Source organism: Salmo salar, chromosome 11 (genome assembly GCF_965601325.2).
Source record: "Salmo salar chromosome 11, fSalSal1, whole genome shotgun sequence".
Lineage (NCBI taxonomy): Eukaryota > Metazoa > Chordata > Actinopteri > Salmoniformes > Salmonidae > Salmo > Salmo salar.
In genome coordinates, this window is record NC_138301.1 from 58,970,944 (window position 1) to 58,993,013 (window position 22,070).

A 22,070-nucleotide genomic window follows, 5' to 3' on the forward strand; every position below is an offset into this window, starting at 1 on the left:
GTGGTATGTGGCTAGGGGGGGTTCTATAGTGGTATGTGGCTGGGGGGTTCTATAGTGGTTTGTGGCTAGGGGGGGTTCTATAGTGGTATGTGGCTGGGGGGGTTCTATAGTGGTATGTGGCTATGGGGGGTTCTATAGTGGTATGTGGCTGGGGGGGTTCTATAGTGGTATTTGGCTAGGGGGCGGGGGTTCTATAGTGGTACGTGGCTAGGGGGGTTCTATAGTGTTGTGTGGCTGGGGGGGTTCTATAGTGGTGTGTGGCTAGGGGTGGTTCTATAGTGGTGTGTGGCTAGGGGTGGTTATATAGTGGTATGTGGCTGGGGGGGTTCTTTAGTGGTATGTGGCTAAGGGGGGGTTCTAAATTGGTATGTGGCTAGGGGGTTCTATAGTTGTATGTGGCTGGGGGGGTTCTGTAGTGGTATATGGATGGGGGGGTTCTATAGTGGTATGTGGCTAGGGGGGGTTCTATAGTGGTATGTGGGTGGAGGGGTTCCATAGTGGTATGTGGCTAAGGGGGGGTTCTGTAGTGGTATGTGGCTAGGGGGGGTTCTATAGTGGTATGTGGCTAGGGGTTCTATAGTGGTTTGTGGCTAGGGGGGGTTCTATAATGGTATGTGGCTGGGGGGGTTCTATAGTGGTATGTGGCTATGGGGGGTTCTATAGTGGTATGTGGCTGGGGGGGTTCTATAGTGGTATTTGGCTAGGGGGCGGGGGTTCTATAGTGGTATGTGGCTAGGGGGGTTCTATAGTGTTGTGTGGCTGGGGGGGTTCTATAGTGGTGTGTGGCTAGGGGTGGTTCTATAGTGGTGTGTGGCTAGGGGTGGTTATATAGTGGTATGTGGCTGGGGGGGTTCTATAGTCTTATGTGGATGGGGGGGTTCTATAGTGGTATGTGGCTAGGGGGGGTTCTATAGTGGTATGGGGCTGGGGGGGTTCCATTGTGGTATGTGGCTATGGGGGGGTTCTATAGTGGTATGTGGCTGGAGGGGTTCCAAAGTGGTGTGTGGCTAGGGGCGGTTCAATAGTGGTGTGTGGCTAGGGGGGGTTCTATAGTGGTATGTGGCTAGGGGGGGTTCCATAGTGGAATGTGGCTAGGGGGGGTTCAATAGTCTTAGGCGGATGGGGGAGTTCTATAGTGGTATGTGGCTATGGGGGGGTCCATAGTGGTATGTGGCTAGGGGGGGTTCTATAGTGGTATGTGGCTGGGGGGGTTCTATAGTGGTATGTGGCTAGGGGGGGTTCTATAGTTGTATGTGGCTGGGGGGGTTCTATAGTGGTATGTGGCTAGGGGGGGGTTCTATAGTGGTATGTGGCTGGAGGGGTTCCAAAGTGGTATGTGGCATAGGGGGGTTCTATGGTGGTGTGTGGCTGGGGGGTTCTATAGTGGTATGTGGCTAAGGGGGGGTTCTAAAGTGGTATGTGGCTAGGGGGGTTCTATAGTGGTATGTGGCTGGGGGGGTTCTGTAGTGGTATGTGGCTAGGGGGGTTCTATAGTGGTATGTGGCTAGGGGTGGTTCATTAGTGGTGTGTATCTAGGGTTGGTTCTGTAGTCTTATGTTGCTGGGGGGGCTCTATAGTGGTATGTGGCTAGGGGGGGTTCCATAGTGGTATGTGGCTAGGGGGGGTTCTATAGTGGTATGTGGCTGGGGGGGTTCTATAGTGGTATGTGGCTAGGGGGGTTCTATAATGGTATGTGGCTGGGGGGGTTCTATAGTGGTGTGTGGCTAGGGGGGTTCTATTGTGGTATGTGGCTAGGGGTGGTTATATAGTGGTATGTGGCTAGGGGGGGTTATATAGTCTTATGTGGCTGGTGGGGTTCTATAGTGGTATGTGGCTAGGGGAGTTCTATAGTGGTATGTGGCTAGGGGGGTTCTATAGTGGTATGTGGCTAGGGGGGTTCTATAGTGGTATGTGGCTAGGGGTGTTCTATAGTGGTATGTGGCTGGGGGGGTTCTATCGTGGTATGTGGCTAGGGGGGGTTCTATAGTGGTATGTGGCTGGAGGGGTTCCAAAGTGATATGTGGCTAGGGGGGGTTCTATAGTGGTGTGTGGCTGGGGGGGTTCTATAGTGGTATGTGGCTAAGGGGGGGTTCTAAAGTGGTTTGTGGCTAGGGGGGTTCTATAGTGGTATGTGGCTGGGGGGGTTCAATAGTGGTATGTGGCTAGGGGGGGTTCTATAGTGGTATGTGGCTGGGGGGGTTCTATAGTGGTATGTGGCTAAGGGGGGTTCTATAGTGGTATGTGGCTGGAGGGGTTCCAAATTGGAATGTGGCTAGGGGGGGTTCTATAGTGGTGTGTGGCTAGGGGGGGTTCAATAGTGGTGTGTGGCTAGGGGGGGTTCTATAGTGGTGTGTGGCTAGGGGTGGTTATATAGTGGTATGTGGCTGGGGGGGTTCTATAGTCTTATGCGGATGGAGGGGTTCTATAGTGGTATGTGGCTAGGGGGGTTCTATAGTGGTATGTGGCTGGGGGGTTCCATTGTGGTATGTGGCTATGGGGGGGGTCTATAGTGGTATGTGGCTGGGGGGGTTCTATAGTCGTATGTGGCTGGGGGGTTCCATAGTGGTATGTGGCTAGGGGGGGGTTCTATAGTGGTATGTGGCTGGAGTGGTTCCAAAGTGGTATGTGGCTAGGGGGGGTTCTGTTGTGGTATGTTGCTAGGGGGGTTCTATAGTGGTATGTGGCTGGGGGGGGGTTCTATAGTGGTATGTGGCTGGGGGGGTTCTATAGTGGTATGTGGCTGGGGGGGTTCTATAGTGGTATGTGGCTAGAGGGGGTTCTATAGTGGTGTGTGGCTGGGGGGGTTCTATATTGGTATGTGGCCGGGGGGGTTCTGTAGTGGTATGTGGCTGGGGGGGTTCCATAGTGGTATGTGGCTGGTGGGGGTTCTATGGCCTTATGTGGCTGGGGGGGTTCTATAGTGGTATGTGGCTGGGGCGTTCCATTGTGGTATGTGGCTATGGGGGGGTTCTATAGTGGTATGTGGCTGGGGGGGGTTCTATAGGTGTATGTGGCTGGGGGGTTCCGTAATGGTATGTGGCTAGGGGGGTTCTATAGTGGTATGTGGCTGGGGGGGTTCTATAGTGGTATGTGGTTAGGGGGGGTTCTATAGTGGTGTGTGTATGGGGGGGTTCTATAGTGGTATGTGGCTAGGGGGGTTCTATAGTTGTATGTGGCTAGGGGGTTCTATAGTGGTATGTGGCTAGGGGGGTTCTAACGTGGTATGTGGCTAGGGGGGGTTCTATAGTGGTATGTGGCTGGAGGGGTTCCAAAGTGGTATGTGGCTAGGGGGGGTTCTATAGTGGTGTGTGGCTGGGGGGGTTCTATAGTGGAATGTGGCTAAGGGGGGGTTCTAAAGTGGTATGTGGCTAGGGGGGTTCTATAGTGGCATGTGGCTGGGGGGGTTCAATAGTGGTATGTAGCTAGGGGGGGTTCTATAGTCGTATGTGGCTGGGGGGGGTTCTATAGTGGTATGTGGCTAGGGGGGGTTCTATAGTGGTATGTGGCTGGAGGGGTTCCAAAGTGGAATGTGGCTAGGGGGGGTTCTATAGTGGTATGTGGCTGGGGGGGTTCTATAGTGGTATGTGGCTAAGGGGGGGTTCTAAAGTGGTATGTGGCTGGGGGGGTTCTATAGTGGTATGTGGCTAGGGGGGGTTCTATAGTGGTATGTGGTTGGAGGGGTTCCAAAGTGGTATGTGGCTAGGGGGGTTCTATAGTGGTATGTGGCTGGGGGGGGGGGTTCTATAGTGGTGTGTGGCTAGGGGGTTTCCATAGTGTTATGTGGCTAGGCGGTGTTCTATAGTGGTATGTGGCTGGGGGGGTTCTATAGTGGTATGTGGCTAGGGGGGTTCTATAGTGGTATGTGGCTGGGGGGGTTTTATCGTGGTATGTGGCTAGGGGGGGTTCTATAGTGGTATGTGGCTGGAGGGGTTCCAAAGTGGTATGTGGCTAGGGGGGTTCTATAGTGGTGTGTGGCTGGGGGGGTTCTATAGTGGTATGTGGCTAAGGGGGGGTTCTAAAGTGGTATGTGGCTAGGGGGGTTCTATAGTGGTATGTGGCTGGGGGGAGCGTTCTGTAGTGGTATGTGGCTAGGGGGGTTCTATAGTGGTATGTGGCTAGAGGGGGTTCTATAGTGGTGTGTGGCTAGGGGGGTTTCTATATTGGTATGTGGCTGGGGGGGTTCTGTAGTGGTATGTGGCTGGGGGGGTTCTATATTGGCATGTGGCTAAGGGGTAGTTCTATAGTGGTATGTGGCTAGGGGGGTTCTATAGTGGTATGTGGCTAGGGGGTTCTATAGTGGTATGTGCCTGGGGGGGTTCTGTAGTGGTATGTGGCTCAGGGGGGGTTCTATAGTGGTATGTGGCTAGAGGGGTTCTATAGTGGTATGTGGCTAAGGGGGGGTTCTAAAGTGGTATGTGGCTAGGGGGGTTCTATAGTGGTATGTGGCTGGGGGGGTTCAATAGTGGTATGTGGCTTGGGGGGGGTTCTATAGTGGTATGTGGCTGGAGGGGTTCCAAAGTGGTATGTGGCTAGGGGGGGTTCTATAGTGGTGTGTGGCTGGGGGGGTTCTTTAGTGGTATGTGGCTAAGGGGGGGTTCTAAAGTGGTATGTGGCTAGGGGGGTTCTATAGTGGTATGTGGCTGGGGGGGTTCTGTAGTGATATGTGGCTAGGGGGGTTCTATAGTTGAATGTGGCTAGGGGTGGTTCTATAGTGGTGTGTGGCTGGGGGGGTTCTATAGTGGTATGTGGCTAGGGGGGGTTCCATAGTGGTATGTGGCTGGGGGGGGGTTCTATAGTGGTATGTGGCTGGGGGGATTCTATTGTGGTATGTGGCTAGGGGGGGTTCAATAGTGGTGTGTGGCTGGGGGGGTTCTATAGTCTTATGCGGATGGGGGGGGTTCTATAGTGGTATGTGGCTAGGGGGGGTTCCATAGTGGTATGTGGCTGGGGGGGTTCTATATTGGTATGTGGCTAAGGGGTAGTTCTATAGTGGTATGTGGCTAGGGGGGTTCTATAGTGGTATGTGGCTAGGGGGTTCTATAGTGGTATGTGCCTGGGGGGGTTCTGTAGTGGTATGTGGCTCAGGGGGGGTTCTATAGTGGTATGTGGCTAGAGGGGTTCTATAGTGGTATGTGGCTAAGGGGGGGTTCTAAAGTGGTATGTGGCTAGGGGGGTTCTATAGTGGTATGTGGCTGGGGGGGTTCAATAGTGGTATGTGGCTTGGGGGGGGTTCTATAGTGGTATGTGGCTGGAGGGGTTCCAAAGTGGTATGTGGCTAGGGGGGGTTCTATAGTGGTGTGTGGCTGGGGGGGTTCTTTAGTGGTATGTGGCTAAGGGGGGGTTCTAAAGTGGTATGTGGCTAGGGGGGTTCTATAGTGGTATGTGGCTGGGGGGGTTCTGTAGTGATATGTGGCTAGGGGGGTTCTATAGTTGAATGTGGCTAGGGGTGGTTCTATAGTGGTGTGTGGCTGGGGGGGTTCTATAGTGGTATGTGGCTAGGGGGGGTTCCATAGTGGTATGTGGCTGGGGGGGGGTTCTATAGTGGTATGTGGCTGGGGGGATTCTATTGTGGTATGTGGCTAGGGGGGGTTCAATAGTGGTGTGTGGCTGGGGGGGTTCTATAGTCTTATGCGGATGGGGGGGGTTCTATAGTGGTATGTGGCTAGGGGGGGTTCCATAGTGGTATGTGGCTGGGGGGGTTCTATAGTGGTATGGGGCTGGGGGGGTTCTATAGTGGTATGTGGCTAGGGGGGGTTCTATAGTGGTATGTGGCTGGAGGGGTTCCAAAGTAGTATGTGGCTAGGGGGGTTCTATAGTGGTATGTGACTGGGGGGGTTCTATAGTGGTATGTGGCTAGGGGGGATTCTATAGTGGTATGTGGCTGGAGGGGTTCCATAGTGGTATGTGGCTAGGGGGGGTTCTATAGTGGTGTGTGGCTAGGGGGGTTCCATAGTGGTATGTGGCTAGGCGGGGTTCTATAGTGGTATGTGGCTAAGGGGTGGTTCTATAGTGGTATGTGGCTAGGGGGGTTCTATAGTGGTATGTGGCTAGGGGGGTTCTATAGTGGTATGTGGCTAGGGGGGTTCTATAGTGGAATGTGGCTAGGGGTGTTCTATAGTGGTATGTGGCTGCGGGGGTTCTGTAGTGGTATGTGGCTGGGGGGGTTCTGTAGTGGTATGTGGCTAAGGGGGGGTTCTATAGTGGTATGTGACTAGGGGGGTTCTATAGTGGTATGTGGCTGGGGGGGAGGGTTCTGTAGTGGTATGTGGCTGGGGGGGTTCTATAGTGGTATGTGGCTAGGGGGGGTTCTATAGTGGCATGTGGCTGGAGGGGTTCCAAAGTGGTATGTGGCTAGGGGGGTTCTATAGTGGTATGTGGCTGGGGGGGGGTTCTATAGTGGTATGTGGCTAGGGGGGTTCTATAGTGGTATGTGGCTGGAGGGGTTCCATAGTGGTATGTGGCTAGGGGGGGTTCTATAGTGGTGTGTGGCTAGGGGGGGTTCCATAGTGGTATGTGGCTAGGCGGGGTTCTATAGTGCTATGTGGCTGGGGGGGTTCTATAGTGGTATGTGGCTAGGGGGGTTCTATAGTGGTATGTGTCTGGGGGGGTTTTATCGTGGTATGTGGCTAGGGGGGGTTCTATAGTGGTATGTGGCTGGAGGGGTTCCAAAGTGGTATGTGGCTAGGGGGGTTCTATAGTGGTGTGTGGCTGGGGGGGTTTTATAGTGGTATGTGGCTAAGGGGGGGTTCTAAAGTGGTATGTGGCTAGGGGGGTTCTATAGTGGTATGTGGCTGGGGGGAGCGTTCTGTAGTGGTATGTGGCTAGGGGGGTTCTATAGTGGTATGTGGCTAGAGGGGGTTCTATAGTGGTGTGTGGCTAGGGGGGGTTCTATATTGGTATGTGGCTGGGGGGGTTCTGTATTGGTATGTGGCTGTGGGGGTTCCATAGTGTTATGTGGCTAGGGGGGGTTCTATAGTCTTATGTGGCTGGGGGGGTTCTATAGTGGTATGTGGCTGGGGGGGTTCTATAGTGGTATGTGGCTAAGGGGTGGTTCTATAGTGGTATGTGGCTAGGGGGGTTCTATAGTTGTATGTGGCTAGGGGGGTTCTATAGTGGTATGTGGCTGGGGGGGTTCTGTAGTGGTATGTGGCTGGGGGGGTTCTGTAGTGGTATGTGGCTAAGGGGGGGTTCTATAGTGGTATGTGGCTAGGGGGGTTCTATAGTGGTATGTGGCTAAGGGGGGGTTCTAAAGTGGTATGTGGCTAGGGGGGTTCTATAGTGGTATGTGGCTGGGGGGGTTCAATAGTGGTATGTGGCTAGGGTGGGTTCTATAGTGGTATGTGGCTGGAGGGGTTCCAAAGTCTGTATGTGGCTAGGGGGGGTTCTATAGTTGTGTGTGGCTGGGGGGGTTCTTTAGTGGTATGTGGCTAAGGGGGGGTTCTAAAGTGGTATGTGGCTAGGGTGGTTCTATAGTGGTATGTGGCTGGGGGGGTTCTGTAGTGGTATGTGGCTAGGGGGGTTCTATAGTTGTATGTGGCTAGGGGTGGTTCTATAGTGGTGTGTGGCTGGGGGGGTTCTATAGTGGTATGTGGCTAGGGGGGTTCCATAGTGGTATGTGGCTGGGGGGGGTTCTAAAGTGGTATGTGGCTGGGGGGGGGTTCTATTGTGGTATGTGGCTAGGGGGGGTTCAATAGTGGTGTGTGGCTAGGGGGGGTTCTATAGTGGTGTGTGGCTAGGGCTGGTTATATAGTGGTATGTGGCTGGGGGGGTAATATAGTCTTATGCGGATGGGGGGGTTCTAAAGTGGTATGTGGCTAGGGGGGGTTCCATTGTGGTGTGTGGCTGGGGGGGTTCTATAGTGGTATGTGGCTGGGGGGGTTCTATAGTGGTATGTGGCTAGGGGGGTTCTATAGTGGTATGTGGCTGGAGGGGTTCCATAGTGGTATGTGGCTAGGGGGGGGTTCTATAGTGGTGTTTGGCTAGGGGGGGTTCCATAGTGGTATGTGGCTAGGCGGGGTTCTATAGTGGTATGTGGCTGGGGGGGTTCTATAGTGGTATGTGGCTAGGGGGGTTCTATAGTGGTATGTGGCTGGGGGGGTTTTATCGTGGTATGTGGCTGGAGGGGTTCCAAAGTGGTATGTGGCTAGGGGGGTTCTATAGTGGTGTGTGGCTGGGGGGGTTCTATAGTGGTATGTGGCTAAGGGGGGGTTCTAAAGTGGTATGTGGCTAGGGGGGTTCTATAGTGGTATGTGGCTGGGGGGAGCGTTCTGTAGTGGTATGTGGCTAGGGGGGTTCTATAGTGGTCTGTGGCTAGAGGGGGTTCTATAGTGGTGTGTGGCTAGGGGGGTTCTATATTGGTATGTGGCTGGGGGGGTTCTGTAGTGGTATGTGGCTGTGGGGGTTCCATAGTGGTATGTGGCTAGGGGGGGTTCTATAGTCTTATGTGGCTGGGGGGGTTCTATAGTGGTATGTGGCTGGGGGAGTTCTATAGTGGTATGTGGCTAAGGGGTGGTTCTATAGTGGTATGTGGCTAGGGGGGTTCTATAGTTGTATATGGCTAGGGGGGTTCTATAGTGGTATGTGGCTGGGGGGGTTCTGTAGTGGTATGTGGCTAAGGGGGGGTTCTATAGTGGTATGTGGCTAGGGGGGTTCTATAGTGGTATGTGGCTAAGGGGGGGTTCTAAAGTGGTATGTGGCTAGGGGGGTTCTATAGTGGTATGTGGCTGGGGGGGTTCAATAGTGGTATGTGGCTAGGGTGGGTTCTATAGTGGTATGTGGCTGGAGGGGTTCCAAAGTGGTATGTGGCTAGGGGGGGTTCTATAGTTGTGTGTGGCTAGGGGGGTTCTATAGTGGTATGTGGCTAAGGGGGGGTTCTAAAGTGGTATGTGGCTAAGGGGGGGTTCTAAAGTGGTATGTGGCTAGGGTGGTTCTATAGTGGTATGTGGCTGGGGGGGTTCTGTAGTGGTATGTGGCTGCGGGGGTTGTGTAGTGGTATGTGGCTGGGGGGGTTCTGTAGTGGTATGTGGCTAAGGGGGGGTTCTATAGTGGTATGTGGCTAGGGGGGTTCTATAGTGGTATGTGGCTGGGGGGGAGGGTTCTGTAGTGGTATGTGGCTGGGGGGGTTCTATAGTGGTGTGTGGCTAGGGGGGGTTCTATAGTGGTATTTGGCTGGGGGGGTTCTATCGTGGTATGTGGCTAGGGGGGGTTCTATAGTGGTATGTGGCTGGAGGGGTTCCCAAGTGGTATGTGGCTAGGGGGGGTTCTATAGTGTTGTGTGGCTGGGGGGGTTCTATAGTGGAATTTGGCTAGGGGGGGTTCTATAGTGGTGTGTGGCTAGGGGGGTTCAATAGTGGTGTGTGGCTAGGGGGGGTTCTATAGTGGTGTGTGGCTAGGGGTGGTTATATAGTGGTATGTGGCTGGGGGGGTTCTATAGTCTTATGCAGATGGGGGGGTTCTATAGTGGTATGTGGCTGGGGGGGTTCTATAGTGGTATGTGGCTGGGGGGTTCCATAGTGGTATGTGGCTGGGGGGGGGGGGGTTCTATAGTGGTATGTGGCTGGAGGGGTTCCAAAGTGGTATGTGGCTTGGGGGGGTTCTATAGTGGTGTGTGGCTGGGGGGGTTCTTTAGTGGTATGTGGCTAAGGGGGGGTTCTAAATTGGTATGTGGCTAGGGGGGTTCTATAGTTGTATGTGGCTGGGGGGGTTCTGTAGTGGTATGTGGCTGGGGGGGTTCTATAGTGGTATGTGGCTAGGGGGGGTTCTATAGTGGTATGTGGGTGGAGGGGTTCCATAGTGGTATGTGGCTAGGGGGGGTTCTATAGTGGTGTGTGGCTGGGGGGGTTCTATAGTGGTATGTGGCTAAGGGGGGGTTCTAAAGTGGTATGTGGCTAGGGGGGTTCTATAGTGGTATGTGGCTGGGGGGGTTCAATAGTGGTATGTGGCTAGGGGGGTTCTATAGTTGTATGTGGCTAGGGGTGGTTCTATAGTGGTGTGTGGCTGGGGGGGTTCTATAGTGGTATGTGGCTAGGGGGATTTCTATAGTGGTATGTGGCTGGGGGGGTTCCATAGTGGTATGTGGCTAGGGGGGGTTCTATAGTGGTATGTGGCTGGGGGGGTTCTATAGTGGTATGTGGCTAAGGGGGGGTTCTAAAGTGGTTTGTGGCTAGGGGGGTTCTATAGTGGTATGTGGCTGGGGGGGTTCTATAGTGGTATGTGGCTAGGGGGGGTTCTATAGTGGTATGTGGCTGGAGGGTTTCCATAGTGGTATGTGGCTAGGGGGGGTTCTATAGTGGTATGTGGCTGGGGGGGTTCTATAGGTGGATGTGTCTAGGGGGGGTTCTATAGTGGTTTGTGGCTGGGGGGGTTCTATAGTGGTATGTGGCTAGGGGGGTTCAATAGTGGAATGTGGTTTGGGGGTTCTATAGTGGTATGTGGCTAGGGGGGGTTCTATAGTGGTATGTGGCTAAGGGGGGGTTCTATAGTGGTATGTGGCTAGGGGGGTTCTATAGGGGAATGTGGCTGGGGGGGTTCAATAGTGGTATGTGGCTAGGGGGGTTCTATAGTTGTATGTGGCTAGGGGTGGTTCTATAGTGGTGTGTGGCTGGGGGGGTTCTATAGTGGTATGTGGCTAGGGGGGGGTTCCATAGTGGTATGTGGCTGGGGGGGGGTTCTATAGTGGTATGTGGCTGGGGGGATTCTATTGTGGTATGTGGCTAGGGGGTTGTATAGTGGTATGTGGCTACAGGGGGTTCTATAGTGGTGTGTGGCTGGGGGGGTTCTATATTGGTATGTGGCTGGGGGGGTTCTATAGTGGTATGTGGCTGGGGGGGGTTCCAGAGTGGTATGTGGCTAGGGGGGTTCCAGAGTGGTATGTGGCTAGGGGGGGTTCTATAGTGGTATGTGGCCGGGGGGGTTCTATAGTGGTATGTGGCTGGGGGGGCTCCATAGTGGTATGTGGCTATGGGGATTCTATAGTGGTATGTGGCTGGGGATGTTCTATAGTGGTATGTGGCTAGGGGGGGTTCTATAGTGGTATGTGGCTGGAGGGTTTCCATAGTGGTATGTGGCTAGGGGGGGTTCTATAGTGGTATGTGGCTGGGGAGGTTCTATAGGTGTATGTGTCTAGGGGGGGTTCTATAGTGGTATGTGGCTGGGGGGGTTCTATAGTGGTATGTGGCTAGGGGGGGTTCTATAGTGGTGTGTGTATGGGGGGGTTCTATAGTGGTATGTGGCTAGGGGGGTTCTATCGTGGTATGTGGCTAGGGGGGGTTATATAGTGGTATGTGGCTGGAGGGGTTCCAAAGTGATATGTGGCTAGGGGGGGTTCTATAGTGGTATGTGGCTGGAGGGTTTCCATAGTGGTATGTGGCTAGGGGGGGTTCTATAGTGGTATGTGGCTGGGGAGGTTCTATAGGTGTATGTGTCTAGGGGGGGTTCTATAGTGGTATGTGGCAGGGGGGGTTCTATAGTGGTATGTGGCTAGGGGGGGTTCTATAGTGGTGTGTGTATGGGGGGGTTCTATAGTGGTATGTGGCTAGGGGGGTTCTATAGTGGTATGTGGTTTGGGGGTTCTATAGTTGTATGTGGCTAGGGGGGGTTCTATAGTGGTATGTGGCTAAGGGGGGGTTCTATAGTGGTATGTGGCTAGGGGGGTTCTATAGTGGTATGTGGCTAGGGGTGTTCTATATTGGTATGTGGCTGCAGGGGTTCTGTAGTGGTATGTGGCTGGGGGGGTTCTGTAGTGGTATGTGGCTAAGGGGGGTTCTATAGTGGTATGTGGCTAGGGGGTTCTATAGTGGTATGTGGCTGGGGGGGAGGGTTCTGTAGTGGTATGTGGCTGGGGGGGTTCTATAGTGGTATATGGCTAGGGGGGTTCTATAGTGGTATGTGGCTGGGGGGGTTCTATCGTGGTATGTGGCTAGGGGGGGTTCTATAGTGGTATGTGGCTAGGGGGGTTCTATAGTGGTATGTGGCTGGAGGGTTTCCATAGTGGTATGTGGCTAGGGGGGGTTCTATAGTGGTATGTGGCTGGGGAGGTTCTATAGGTGTATGTGTCTAGGGGGGGTTCTATAGTGGTATGTGGCTGGGGGGGGTTCTATAGTGGTATGTGGCTAGGGGGGGTTCTATAGTGGTGTGTGTATGGGGGGGTTCTATAGTGGTATGTGGCTAGGGGGGTTCTATAGTGGTATGTGGTTTGGGGGTTCTATAGTTGTATGTGGCTAGGGGGGGTTCTATAGTGGTATGTGGCTAAGGGGGGGTTCTATAGTGGTATGTGGCTAGGGGGGTTCTATAGTGGTATGTGGCTAGGGGTGTTCTATAGTGGTATGTGGCTGCGGGGGTTCTGTAGTGGTATGTGGCTGGGGGGGTTCTGTAGTGGTATGTGGCTAAGGGGGGTTCTATAGTGGTATGTGGCTAGGGGGTTCTATAGTGGTATGTGGCTGGGGGGGAGGGTTCTGTAGTGGTATGTGGCTGGGGGGGTTCTATAGTGGTATATGGCTAGGGGGGTTCTATAGTGGTATGTGGCTGGGGGGGTTCTATCGTGGTATGTGGCTAGGGGGGGTTCTATAGTGGTATGTGGCTGGAGGGGTTCCAAAGTGATATGTGGCTAGGGGGGGTTCTATAGTGGTGTGTGGCTGGGGGGGTTCTATAGTGGTATGTGGCTAAGGGGGGGTTCTAAAGTGGTATGTGGCTAGGGGGGTTCTATAGTGGTATGTGGCTGGGGGGGTTCAATAGTGGTATGTGGCTAGGGGGGGTTCTATAGTGGTATGTGGCTGGGGGGGTTCTATAGTGGTATGTGGCTAAGGGGGGTTCTATAGTGGTATGTGGCTGGAGGGGTTCCAAAGTGGAATGTGGCTAGGGGGGTTCTATAGTTGTATATGGCTAGGGGGGTTCTATAGTGGTATGTGGCTGGGGGGGTTCTGTAGTGGTATGTGGCTAAGGGGGGGTTCTATAGTGGTATGTGGCTAGGGGGGTTCTATAGTGGTATGTGGCTAAGGGGGGGTTCTAAAGTGGTATGTGGCTAGGGGGGTTCTATAGTGGTATGTGGCTGGGGGGGTTCAATAGTGGTATGTGGCTAGGGTGGGTTCTATAGTGGTATGTGGCTGGAGGGGTTCCAAAGTGGTATGTGGCTAGGGGGGGTTCTATAGTTGTGTGTGGCTAGGGGGGTTCTATAGTGGTATGTGGCTAAGGGGGGGTTCTAAAGTGGTATGTGGCTAAGGGGGGGTTCTAAAGTGGTATGTGGCTAGGGTGGTTCTATAGTGGTATGTGGCTGGGGGGGTTCTGTAGTGGTATGTGGCTGCGGGGGTTGTGTAGTGGTATGTGGCTGGGGGGGTTCTGTAGTGGTATGTGGCTAAGGGGGGGTTCTATAGTGGTATGTGGCTAGGGGGGTTCTATAGTGGTATGTGGCTGGGGGGGAGGGTTCTGTAGTGGTATGTGGCTGGGGGGGTTCTATAGTGGTGTGTGGCTAGGGGGGGTTCTATAGTGGTATTTGGCTGGGGGGGTTCTATCGTGGTATGTGGCTAGGGGGGGTTCTATAGTGGTATGTGGCTGGAGGGGTTCCCAAGTGGTATGTGGCTAGGGGGGGTTCTATAGTGTTGTGTGGCTGGGGGGGTTCTATAGTGGAATTTGGCTAGGGGGGGTTCTATAGTGGTGTGTGGCTAGGGGGGTTCAATAGTGGTGTGTGGCTAGGGGGGGTTCTATAGTGGTGTGTGGCTAGGGGTGGTTATATAGTGGTATGTGGCTGGGGGGGTTCTATAGTCTTATGCAGATGGGGGGGTTCTATAGTGGTATGTGGCTGGGGGGGTTCTATAGTGGTATGTGGCTGGGGGGTTCCATAGTGGTATGTGGCTGGGGGGGGGGGGGTTCTATAGTGGTATGTGGCTGGAGGGGTTCCAAAGTGGTATGTGGCTTGGGGGGGTTCTATAGTGGTGTGTGGCTGGGGGGGTTCTTTAGTGGTATGTGGCTAAGGGGGGGTTCTAAATTGGTATGTGGCTAGGGGGGTTCTATAGTTGTATGTGGCTGGGGGGGTTCTGTAGTGGTATGTGGCTGGGGGGGTTCTATAGTGGTATGTGGCTAGGGGGGGTTCTATAGTGGTATGTGGGTGGAGGGGTTCCATAGTGGTATGTGGCTAGGGGGGGTTCTATAGTGGTGTGTGGCTGGGGGGGTTCTATAGTGGTATGTGGCTAAGGGGGGGTTCTAAAGTGGTATGTGGCTAGGGGGGTTCTATAGTGGTATGTGGCTGGGGGGGTTCAATAGTGGTATGTGGCTAGGGGGGTTCTATAGTTGTATGTGGCTAGGGGTGGTTCTATAGTGGTGTGTGGCTGGGGGGGTTCTATAGTGGTATGTGGCTAGGGGGATTTCTATAGTGGTATGTGGCTGGGGGGGTTCCATAGTGGTATGTGGCTAGGGGGGGTTCTATAGTGGTATGTGGCTGGGGGGGTTCTATAGTGGTATGTGGCTAAGGGGGGGTTCTAAAGTGGTTTGTGGCTAGGGGGGTTCTATAGTGGTATGTGGCTGGGGGGGTTCTATAGTGGTATGTGGCTAGGGGGGGTTCTATAGTGGTATGTGGCTGGAGGGTTTCCATAGTGGTATGTGGCTAGGGGGGGTTCTATAGTGGTATGTGGCTGGGGGGGTTCTATAGGTGGATGTGTCTAGGGGGGGTTCTATAGTGGTTTGTGGCTGGGGGGGTTCTATAGTGGTATGTGGCTAGGGGGGTTCAATAGTGGAATGTGGTTTGGGGGTTCTATAGTGGTATGTGGCTAGGGGGGGTTCTATAGTGGTATGTGGCTAAGGGGGGGTTCTATAGTGGTATGTGGCTAGGGGGGTTCTATAGGGGAATGTGGCTGGGGGGGTTCAATAGTGGTATGTGGCTAGGGGGGTTCTATAGTTGTATGTGGCTAGGGGTGGTTCTATAGTGGTGTGTGGCTGGGGGGGTTCTATAGTGGTATGTGGCTAGGGGGGGGTTCCATAGTGGTATGTGGCTGGGGGGGGGTTCTATAGTGGTATGTGGCTGGGGGGATTCTATTGTGGTATGTGGCTAGGGGGTTGTATAGTGGTATGTGGCTACAGGGGGTTCTATAGTGGTGTGTGGCTGGGGGGGTTCTATATTGGTATGTGGCTGGGGGGGTTCTATAGTGGTATGTGGCTGGGGGGGGTTCCAGAGTGGTATGTGGCTAGGGGGGTTCCAGAGTGGTATGTGGCTAGGGGGGGTTCTATAGTGGTATGTGGCCGGGGGGGTTCTATAGTGGTATGTGGCTGGGGGGGCTCCATAGTGGTATGTGGCTATGGGGATTCTATAGTGGTATGTGGCTGGGGATGTTCTATAGTGGTATGTGGCTAGGGGGGGTTCTATAGTGGTATGTGGCTGGAGGGTTTCCATAGTGGTATGTGGCTAGGGGGGGTTCTATAGTGGTATGTGGCTGGGGAGGTTCTATAGGTGTATGTGTCTAGGGGGGGTTCTATAGTGGTATGTGGCTGGGGGGGTTCTATAGTGGTATGTGGCTAGGGGGGGTTCTATAGTGGTGTGTGTATGGGGGGGTTCTATAGTGGTATGTGGCTAGGGGGGTTCTATCGTGGTATGTGGCTAGGGGGGGTTATATAGTGGTATGTGGCTGGAGGGGTTCCAAAGTGATATGTGGCTAGGGGGGGTTCTATAGTGGTATGTGGCTGGAGGGTTTCCATAGTGGTATGTGGCTAGGGGGGGTTCTATAGTGGTATGTGGCTGGGGAGGTTCTATAGGTGTATGTGTCTAGGGGGGGTTCTATAGTGGTATGTGGCAGGGGGGGTTCTATAGTGGTATGTGGCTAGGGGGGGTTCTATAGTGGTGTGTGTATGGGGGGGTTCTATAGTGGTATGTGGCTAGGGGGGTTCTATAGTGGTATGTGGTTTGGGGGTTCTATAGTTGTATGTGGCTAGGGGGGGTTCTATAGTGGTATGTGGCTAAGGGGGGGTTCTATAGTGGTATGTGGCTAGGGGGGTTCTATAGTGGTATGTGGCTAGGGGTGTTCTATATTGGTATGTGGCTGCAGGGGTTCTGTAGTGGTATGTGGCTGGGGGGGTTCTGTAGTGGTATGTGGCTAAGGGGGGTTCTATAGTGGTATGTGGCTAGGGGGTTCTATAGTGGTATGTGGCTGGGGGGGAGGGTTCTGTAGTGGTATGTGGCTGGGGGGGTTCTATAGTGGTATATGGCTAGGGGGGTTCTATAGTGGTATGTGGCTGGGGGGGTTCTATCGTGGTATGTGGCTAGGGGGGGTTCTATAGTGGTATGTGGCTAGGGGGGTTCTATAGTGGTATGTGGCTGGAGGGTTTCCATAGTGGTATGTGGCTAGGGGGGGTTCTATAGTGGTATGTGGCTGGGGAGGTTCTATAGGTGTATGTGTCTAGGGGGGGTTCTATAGTGGTATGTGGCTGGGGGGGGTTCTATAGTGGTATGTGGCTAGGGGGGGTTCTATAGTGGTGTGTGTATGGGGGGGTTCTATAGTGGTATGTGGCTAGGGGGGTTCTATAGTGGTATGTGGTTTGGGGGTTCTATAGTTGTATGTGGCTAGGGGGGGTTCTATAGTGGTATGTGGCTAAGGGGGGGTTCTATAGTGGTATGTGGCTAGGGGGGTTCTATAGTGGTATGTGGCTAGGGGTGTTCTATAGTGGTATGTGGCTGCGGGGGTTCTGTAGTGGTATGTGGCTGGGGGGGTTCTGTAGTGGTATGTGGCTAAGGGGGGTTCTATAGTGGTATGTGGCTAGGGGGTTCTATAGTGGTATGTGGCTGGGGGGGAGGGTTCTGTAGTGGTATGTGGCTGGGGGGGTTCTATAGTGGTATATGGCTAGGGGGGTTCTATAGTGGTATGTGGCTGGGGGGGTTCTATCGTGGTATGTGGCTAGGGGGGGTTCTATAGTGGTATGTGGCTGGAGGGGTTCCAAAGTGATATGTGGCTAGGGGGGGTTCTATAGTGGTGTGTGGCTGGGGGGGTTCTATAGTGGTATGTGGCTAAGGGGGGGTTCTAAAGTGGTATGTGGCTAGGGGGGTTCTATAGTGGTATGTGGCTGGGGGGGTTCAATAGTGGTATGTGGCTAGGGGGGGTTCTATAGTGGTATGTGGCTGGGGGGGTTCTATAGTGGTATGTGGCTAAGGGGGGTTCTATAGTGGTATGTGGCTGGAGGGGTTCCAAAGTGGAATGTGGCTAGGGGGGGTTCTATAGTGGTATGTGGCTGGGGGGGTTCTATAGTGGTATGTGGCTAAGGGGGGTTCTATAGTGGTATGTGGCTGGAGGGGTTCCAAAGTGGAATGTGGCTAGGGGGGGTTCTATAGTGGTATGTGGCTAAGGGGGGGTTCTATAGTGGTATGTGGCTAGGGGGGTTCTATAGTGGTATGTGGCTGGGGGGGAGGGTTCTGTAGTGGTATGTGGCTGGGGGGGTTCTATAGTGGTATATGGCTAGGGGGGTTCTATAGTGGTATGTGGCTGGGGGGGTTCTATCGTGGTATGTGGCTAGGGGGGGTTATATAGTGGTATGTGGCTGGAGGGGTTCCAAAGTGATATGTGGCTAGGGGGGGTTCTATAGTGGTATGTGGCTGGAGGGTTTCCATAGTGGTATGTGGCTAGGGGGGGTTCTATAGTGGTATGTGGCTGGGGAGGTTCTATAGGTGTATGTGTCTAGGGGGGGTTCTATAGTGGTATGTGGCTGGGGGGGTTCTATAGTGGTATGTGGCTAGGGGGGGTTCTATAGTGGTGTGTGTATGGGGGGGTTCTATAGTGGTATGTGGCTAGGGGGGTTCTATAGTGGTATGTGGTTTGGGGGTTCTATAGTTGTATGTGGCTAGGGGGGGTTCTATAGTGGTATGTGGCTAAGGGGGGGTTCTATAGTGGTATGTGGCTAGGGGGGTTCTATAGTGGTATGTGGCTAGGGGTGTTCTATAGTGGTATGTGGCTGCGGGGGTTCTGTAGTGGTATGTGGCTGGGGGGGTTCTGTAGTGGTATGTGGCTAAGGGGGGTTCTATAGTGGTATGTGGCTAGGGGGTTCTATAGTGGTATGTGGCTGGGGGGGAGGGTTCTGTAGTGGTATGTGGCTGGGGGGGTTCTATAGTGGTATATGGCTAGGGGGGTTCTATAGTGGTATGTGGCTGGGGGGGTTCTATCGTGGTATGTGGCTGCGGGGGTTCTGTAGTGGTATGTGGCTGGGGGGGTTCTGTAGTGGTATGTGGCTAAGGGGGGTTCTATAGTGGTATGTGGCTAGGGGGTTCTATAGTGGTATGTGGCTGGGGGGGAGGGTTCTGTAGTGGTATGTGGCTGGGGGGGTTCTATAGTGGTATATGGCTAGGGGGGTTCTATAGTGGTATGTGGCTGGGGGGGTTCTATCGTGGTATGTGGCTAGGGGGGGTTCTATAGTGGTATGTGGCTGGAGGGGTTCCAAAGTGATATGTGGCTAGGGGGGGTTCTATAGTGGTGTGTGGCTGGGGGGGTTCTATAGTGGTATGTGGCTAAGGGGGGGTTCTAAAGTGGTATGTGGCTAGGGGGGTTCTATAGTGGTATGTGGCTGGGGGGGTTCAATAGTGGTATGTGGCTAGGGGGGGTTCTATAGTGGTATGTGGCTGGGGGGGTTCTATAGTGGTATGTGGCTAAGGGGGGTTCTATAGTGGTATGTGGCTGGAGGGGTTCCAAAGTGGAATGTGGCTAGGGGGGGTTCTATAGTGGTATGTGGCTGGGGGGGTTCTATAGTGGTATGTGGCTAAGGGGGGTTCTATAGTGGTATGTGGCTGGAGGGGTTCCAAAGTGGAATGTGGCTAGGGGGGGTTCTATAGTGGTATGTGGCTAAGGGGGGGTTCTATAGTGGTATGTGGCTAGGGGGGTTCTATAGTGGTATGTGGCTGGGGGGGAGGGTTCTGTAGTGGTATGTGGCTGGGGGGGTTCTATAGTGGTATATGGCTAGGGGGGTTCTATAGTGGTATGTGGCTGGGGGGGTTCTATCGTGGTATGTGGCTAGGGGGGGTTATATAGTGGTATGTGGCTGGAGGGGTTCCAAAGTGATATGTGGCTAGGGGGGGTTCTATAGTGGTATGTGGCTGGGGGGGTTCTATAGTGGTATGTGGCTAAGGGGGGTTCTATAGTGGTATGTGGCTGGAGGGGTTCCAAAGTGGAATGTGGCTAGGGGGGGTTCTATAGTGGTATGTGGCTAAGGGGGGGTTCTATAGTGGTATGTGGCTAGGGGGGTTCTATAGTGGTATGTGGCTGGGGGGGAGGGTTCTGTAGTGGTATGTGGCTGGGGGGGTTCTATAGTGGTATATGGCTAGGGGGGTTCTATAGTGGTATGTGGCTGGGGAGGTTCTATAGGTGTATGTGTCTAGGGGGGGTTCTATAGTGGTATGTGGCTGGGGGGGTTCTATAGTGGTATGTGGATAGGGGGGGTTCTATAGTGGTGTGTGTATGGGGGGGTTCTATAGTGGTGTGTGGCTAGGGGTGGTTATATAGTGGTATGTGGCTGGGGGGGTTCTATAGTCTTATGCAGATGGGGGGGTTCTATAGTGGTATGTGGCTGGGGGGGTTCTATAGTGGTATGTGGCTGGGGGGTTCCATAGTGGTATGTGGCTGGGGGGGGGGGGTTCTATAGTGGTATGTGGCTGGAGGGGTTCCAAAGTGGTATGTGGCTTGGGGGGGTTCTATAGTGGTGTGTGGCTGGGGGGGTTCTTTAGTGGTATGTGGCTAAGGGGGGGTTCTAAATTGGTATGTGGCTAGGGGGGTTCTATAGTTGTATGTGGCTGGGGGGGTTCTGTAGTGGTATGTGGCTGGGGGGGTTCTATAGTGGTATGTGGCTAGGGGGGGTTCTATAGTGGTATGTGGGTGGAGGGGTTCCATAGTGGTATGTGGCTAGGGGGGGTTCTATAGTGGTGTGTGGCTGGGGGGGTTCTATAGTGGTATGTGGCTAAGGGGGGGTTCTAAAGTGGTATGTGGCTAGGGGGGTTCTATAGTGGTATGTGGCTGGGGGGGTTCAATAGTGGTATGTGGCTAGGGGGGTTCTATAGTTGTATGTGGCTAGGGGTGGTTCTATAGTGGTGTGTGGCTGGGGGGGTTCTATAGTGGTATGTGGCTAGGGGGATTTCTATAGTGGTATGTGGCTGGGGGGGTTCCATAGTGGTATGTGGCTAGGGGGGGTTCTATAGTGGTATGTGGCTGGGGGGGTTCTATAGTGGTATGTGGCTGGGGGGGTTCCATAGTGGTATGTGGCTAGGGGGGGTTCTATAGTGGTATGTGGCTGGGGGTGTTCTATAGTGGTATGTGGCTAGGGGGGGTTCTATAGTGGTATGTGGCTGGAGGGTTTCCATAGTGGTATGTGGCTAGGGGGGGTTCTATAGTGGTATGTGGCTGGGGGGGTTCTATAGGTGGATGTGTCTAGGGGGGGTTCTATAGTGGTTTGTGGCTGGGGGGGTTCTATAGTGGTATGTGGCTAGGGGGGTTCAATAGTGGAATGTGGTTTGGGGGTTCTATAGTGGTATGTGGCTAGGGGGGGTTCTATAGTGGTATGTGGCTAAGGGGGGGTTCTATAGTGGTATGTGGCTAGGGGGGTTCTATAGGGGAATGTGGCTGGGGGGGTTCAATAGTGGTATGTGGCTAGGGGGGTTCTATAGTTGTATGTGGCTAGGGGTGGTTCTATAGTGGTGTGTGGCTGGGGGGGTTCTATAGTGGTATGTGGCTAGGGGGGGGTTCCATAGTGGTATGTGGCTGGGGGGGGGGTTCTATAGTGGTATGTGGCTGGGGGGATTCTATTGTGGTATGTGGCTAGGGGGGTTGTATAGTGGTATGTGGCTACAGGGGGTTCTATAGTGGTGTGTGGCTGGGGGGGTTCTATATTGGTATGTGGCTGGGGGGGTTCTATAGTGGTATGTGGCTGGGGGGGGTTCCAGAGTGGTATGTGGCTAGGGGGGTTCCAGAGTGGTATGTGGCTAGGGGGGGTTCTATAGTGGTATGTGGCCGGGGGGGTTCTATAGTGGTATGTGGCTGGGGGGGCTCCATAGTGGTATGTGGCTATGGGGATTCTATAGTGGTATGTGGCTGGGGATGTTCTATAGTGGTATGTGGCTAGGGGGGGTTCTATAGTGGTATGTGGCTGGAGGGTTTCCATAGTGGTATGTGGCTAGGGGGGGTTCTATAGTGGTATGTGGCTGGGGAGGTTCTATAGGTGTATGTGTCTAGGGGGGGTTCTATAGTGGTATGTGGCTGGGGGGGTTCTATAGTGGTATGTGGCTAGGGGGGGTTCTATAGTGGTGTGTGTATGGGGGGGTTCTATAGTGGTATGTGGCTAGGGGGGTTCTATCGTGGTATGTGGCTAGGGGGGGTTATATAGTGGTATGTGGCTGGAGGGGTTCCAAAGTGATATGTGGCTAGGGGGGGTTCTATAGTGGTATGTGGCTGGAGGGTTTCCATAGTGGTATGTGGCTAGGGGGGGTTCTATAGTGGTATGTGGCTGGGGAGGTTCTATAGGTGTATGTGTCTAGGGGGGGTTCTATAGTGGTATGTGGCAGGGGGGGTTCTATAGTGGTATGTGGCTAGGGGGGGTTCTATAGTGGTGTGTGTATGGGGGGGTTCTATAGTGGTATGTGGCTAGGGGGGTTCTATAGTGGTATGTGGTTTGGGGGTTCTATAGTTGTATGTGGCTAGGGGGGGTTCTATAGTGGTATGTGGCTAAGGGGGGGTTCTATAGTGGTATGTGGCTAGGGGGGTTCTATAGTGGTATGTGGCTAGGGGTGTTCTATATTGGTATGTGGCTGCAGGGGTTCTGTAGTGGTATGTGGCTGGGGGGGTTCTGTAGTGGTATGTGGCTAAGGGGGGTTCTATAGTGGTATGTGGCTAGGGGGTTCTATAGTGGTATGTGGCTGGGGGGGAGGGTTCTGTAGTGGTATGTGGCTGGGGGGGTTCTATAGTGGTATATGGCTAGGGGGGTTCTATAGTGGTATGTGGCTGGGGGGGTTCTATCGTGGTATGTGGCTAGGGGGGGTTCTATAGTGGTATGTGGCTAGGGGGGTTCTATAGTGGTATGTGGCTGGAGGGTTTCCATAGTGGTATGTGGCTAGGGGGGGTTCTATAGTG